The sequence below is a fragment of the Suncus etruscus genome, chromosome 10, assembly GCF_024139225.1.
Source record: "Suncus etruscus isolate mSunEtr1 chromosome 10, mSunEtr1.pri.cur, whole genome shotgun sequence".
Lineage (NCBI taxonomy): Eukaryota > Metazoa > Chordata > Mammalia > Eulipotyphla > Soricidae > Suncus > Suncus etruscus.
In genome coordinates, this window is record NC_064857.1 from 21,751,934 (window position 1) to 21,757,293 (window position 5,360).

Here is a 5,360-nt window from a genome sequence, read left to right on the forward strand (position 1 = left end):
CTCTTTAATGCTAATCAAGCCTGATTGAGTCTTTATATCTCAAAAGGGATGTGTGAAGGGAAGTGGAAGCTAGGGCAAAGTCTCTAAGGAATGCCTTTCTCTGGGAGAGATGGCACACAAAAGAGTGAATACAGGACTCTGCCTGTATTCAGGTAATTCAAATTAAGAATCCTTAATTACCTTTTTCAGCCATTCTCCTGGAACTATCAACCTTCTAGCTAAACTTATTTATTTCTTGGATGCCTTCATATCCAACAGGAATATCCAGAGAAACGGAATGTAAAATGCCTTTCTGCTTACAATTATCTTGAAGAAAACTATCTTTGGCTTTGCTGTGATCACACTCTAAGATGATCCAATGATCCCATCATCTATCCATATTTTTTTGTCCCCCAATTCACAATACAGACCAGGCAAAGGGCCTGTGTTGAGGTGTATATGGGGTGCATTTACTGTACCTATCTATCCATATTCTTGAGTGTGGAGTGGCCTAGTTACTGGATTTTAACAAAGAAACAAGAACAAGTGTGGCTGCCCTATGCATTCACAATATGGAATTGAGGTAGCTTCAAGTTAGCATCCAACATCGAACGACTACAACATCATCAACAACAGAAACGGAAGCCCTCAACTCAATAGCTCTCAAGGAATTTCAATCTTGCCAACTAAGCTGGCTTGGAAGCAGAACCTTCCCTAGCTACTACTTCCTATAAGTCAGAATACCTGACAGCTGGATTGCTTATTATCTGTGAGAAATTCTGAAATTGAGACCCTACAATCAATCATGCCTGGATTCCTGACCCACAGAGACTAAAAGAAAAATAATCTTGTGTTTGAATCACTATGTTTTTGATGATTTGTTTATACTTAGTAGATGCCTAATATTGTTCTATGCTTAGAGAATAAATATTTCAGGGTTGATATTTATCATTAACTTTCAATGATGCCTTAACTATTGATATCCACATAAACTTTATCAATTACAGGGTTGAATAACCGGACACTCTCTGTTTATATAACAAGAAAAGCAAAATCACGGCTATTTTTTCATTTCTGAAAATAATTTAAGAGTAAATACATATTGTCAACACCAATAAATATGTTGCCTTTAGTACCTTAAAGCCTTATTCATTTGTTAAATCATTATCAGGACTTTTTTCTGTATGAAAAAGATGCTTTCAAGAAGTTGAAAAGACACAGTTCTGTGCATGCTATTGAGGCATTGACACAAAGAACGCCAAAAAACTGAATGGAGTACGATATCCCTGAGAAAATTCTCAGGAGAAAGCTGCCATCAATCACTTCAAACATAAGCTGAGAAGTACTTCCCTTGGGAGAGGAGGAGAGAAACAGAGTGTGAAAGAGCCAAGGGCCTGCAAGTCTGATACCTGACAAAAGAAAGGCTGAGAGACAAAGCTTCAGCACAGAGGAGAAACAGAACATTACTTTTCTAGAAGTTTCTTCTTAGATTAAAACAGAGTAGAATTAGGTCTCTGTTCTACAGTTACAGGCCTTAGAAGGAAGTTGTCATCCTTGAGTGAACATACCCAATACAGCTGCAGTCTCAGCTTCTCCCCAACGTGCTTGCCTTCTGGGTAGATGTGGCCCAGTCTTACCTCTCACTATACTTATTCCTGCTAAGCAATTTTATTGTTTTACATAAATGTTTTCTGTATTGGATTACATGCACTACAGTGTTTTAGGATTTTTAAACCCAACAGTTCCACCTGACCAGACTGGGAGTAGTCATGGAGATGAATACCTCCAAGAAGGGTTCCAGTCTCCACTCCATCTAGCAAAGGGCACAGTCATTACTCTGCTTTTACAAGCTGACAATATTTGTCTTACCTCAACAAGCTAAGAGCATCATCTTAACCTCACAGGACCCGCCCTTACACTAGCAGCCAAACTCAGAAAAAAAGAAATTGAAGCTCCACTGAACTGGCTCTATAGCAGTCTTAATCTCTATCTAAGTCAGAGATCAACCTAATATGATGGATCCCAAAAGATTCAGTTTTGTGTCTACCGTCCATACCATAGAGATATGGTATAGTGTGGGTTAATTTGGGTTAATTTGTCCACATCTATTGCTGGGAACTGCCATTTCTATGAAAGCAACAAGGATCTGCTTTCTCAGAAGCACAACAAGTAGTAGACACCCAAAGATAAACACCACTCATCAGACCATGGTTCAGAGCAGCCTTCCAGAAACAGGCAAATAAAAATTTCTCCATAGTTGTGAGGATAAGCTTGTTGAGCAGCTGTGATTTGGTACAAATAACTACAATTACCAGTCATTTGGACTATGATTCACATCAACTTCTAGCCAGAAACTATAAACACTGTGACAACCCAAAACAGCTACTCCAAGTGCTATAAGACCTACAGGACAGCACATAGGTACAGCACATAGGTACATAAATTTAGGGTGTCAGACACCAGATTGATTTTATAAGCAGTTAAGAACTGCAATTACAATCCACATTCATTATACTGAATGAAAAATACTATAGCTGACAATCGAGTACTTGCAAGATCATCATTCAGATTTTAGAAATTGATTTAAAAAAATTCTCAGATAGACAACAGTAAAGGAATTTGCTATATTCTGCAAGGAATGCCCTGCAGGAAATACAAAATTGACTTCTGTAAAAAATTTTTTTTGAATGGCAAAAATGACTAAAAATACTCATAAAAAATGGCAACAAATATAGCAACAACTTCAATAAATATCAAGGGGGAAAACTCTCCTATAAAAGACAGAGTTAGATCAGGAAACAAAATTTAATTTTTTGCTGATTATGTGTGAGACATAGAATGAACTTAGAAAAACATACCCTCAGAATGAGTGTCTAAACTTTCCACAATCTTTGATCTAAATATATCTATTTGTCTCATCCTAAATTTGCATAATAGTCTCAATTGAACTGTCACCATATATTTAACATTCATTTTCAGCGTTAGTCATCATTTCAATATTACAACCAAACCTATTATAACTGTTAGAATAACCTAAACCTAATCCCATCTCTACTTTAGTCTAATCATAATCCTGAGAATAATCAGAGGAATATAGGCACAAAGTAAACCATTAGCTTTAATTGAACAATTAACCTATATTTAAGTTTCATTATCAGCTTTAAATTTACTCAAAACTATTCCTTAATTCAAATAGCATCCTAATCTTAGCCTTAAAAAACCTTTTTTCTGTCCTCATCTTCATAGTAAAAACCCTTACCCAAGATGCAGCTTACTTTTATCTTTAATACTCAATCTGACTATTGCTCTCTATTTCACTTTTATTTCCAAGGTTATCTCTTAACTCTATTGAATCCTAACTTTAACCCTGGTTCAATTCTAATCCACTGCATTCTTATACAAATACTTATTCAAGCCTCTACCTAAATATATTATTAGTCTCAATTGAGAAATGACCCATATTCAACTTTCATTTTAATTTTAAAACAAACATACTATGATTTTACACTAAAAGCACCCTACTTCTGCCGTAACCCTAGCTTTATCATAATCCAAGTCAAATCCTTATAGGATTCCCTATACGAGACTTGGTGACTTGGTTTAAATTGCATATTAGCCTCAATTTAATGAACAGTATTAATATTCTATCATTTTCTTTTTTTATACTTTCTATCACTTTCAACCTTAAACCTAATAAAATCTATCCCATAAGCTGAATTATAGCCCAACCCTAATCCAATTAACATTATTAACCCTTACACATGACTAATCATCCTGAACTATTAGACTCGTTCACCTAAAATATAACCCTCTATTTAACTTTTATTTTCAAATTCAACTCAACCAAATCTATTCCCTGTTCCTAATAACTCCCAAAACCTAATACTAGTCCAACTTTAATCCAAATCACATTCTTATAGTGACCATTAGGCAAGCTTCAGATTATATTTACTTATTACCCTAAATAAATAATCAGCTATATTAGAAAATTATTTTCAACTTTAAATTCAACTAAAGCTATATCCCAACTCTAACAGCACCTAACACTATCCATATTGTCCAACCCTAAAACAAGGAACATTCTTTGCTTTTTGTTTTGTTTTGTGGTTTTTGGGTCACACCCAGCAGTGCTCAGGGGAAACTCCTGGCTCCATACTCATGAATTGCTCCTGGCAGGCACGGGGGACCATATGGGAAACCGGATTCGAACTGATGACCTTCTGCATGAAAGGCAAACGCCTTACCTCCATGCTATCTCTCTGGCCCCAAGGAACATTCTTATAGTAATTTTTTTACCAATATTTGGCCTAAATTTACCTATTAGCTTCTATTGAACATTTCTATTTAATATTTTCTTTATATTAAAGCTTATATATATTCATCTTATATTTAAACTTCTGTTTTCAACACTAAATCTAATCATACCTGCTTCCTAAATCTAAAAGCACTCTAACCCTAACCCAACCCTAATATAATCTACTTTGTAATCTATCCTCAAGCTTCTTTTTAAATGTACATATTAGCCTCTTTCTTGTGTTGAATTTTTATTTTCAACACAACTCAACCAAACCTATCTTCTAGTACTGTAACCCTATCCCTTGGCTCTGTCCTAATCTAATCCATTTAATAACCCTTCCTCAAAATTCATCTAAATATACTTTTTATTCTAATTAAGCAATTGTCCTATATTAAACTTTGATTAAAACTTTAAACCCCATTCATAATTAAACATATCAAACTGGCTTTAAACCTCATTAATAATTCAATGTATTATAATATATATTGGTGAAGATAAAATGTTTTAAATGTACAATTGGAAGATCTTATTTTTACAGGACTTTCTATTCACAAAATCTATATACATATTCTTCTGTTTGTACGTTCTCTAGGTTAGCGCACATACTAGGGCATAATTCAAGAATCAATTAGGTCAGGAAAATAGAAATCAGAGCAAGTGTCTCTCAGATTTTGCCAAAAGTTTATGGAAGTAGAAATAATTATACTAAGAAATTAGACAAAGCTAAAATATTTGGAAACTGAGCAACATGATTTTTTGATAAATATTAAATTGGTAAATTGGGAGAAAATATTTACACCAATTTATAAGGTACTGGGCTATTATTTAAATTATATAAAGCACTCAAATACTCAACAATAAACTAATTAATAATTTCATCAATATATGAGGAGATGAAATGGTTAGACAACACTCCAAGAAAAGACATAGGCCAGTAAAAATATAACATTTTTTTATCATTACTTTGTATTAGGGAAATGAAAATCCAAACTACAATGAGATATCGTCTCACACTAGTGATATTGGCTTATATCCCAAAGTGAAACAACCAGTATTGTTGAGTGTGAATAAATACTTATTTTTC

General features: G+C 34.2%; 1 pseudogene; it reads right to left on the reverse strand.

Moving 5' to 3' along the window:
* Positions 1-383: 383 nt before the first annotated feature.
* On the reverse strand, positions 384-491 carry LOC126021254 (uncharacterized; annotated as a pseudogene).
* Positions 492-5,360: the final 4,869 nt, after the last annotated feature.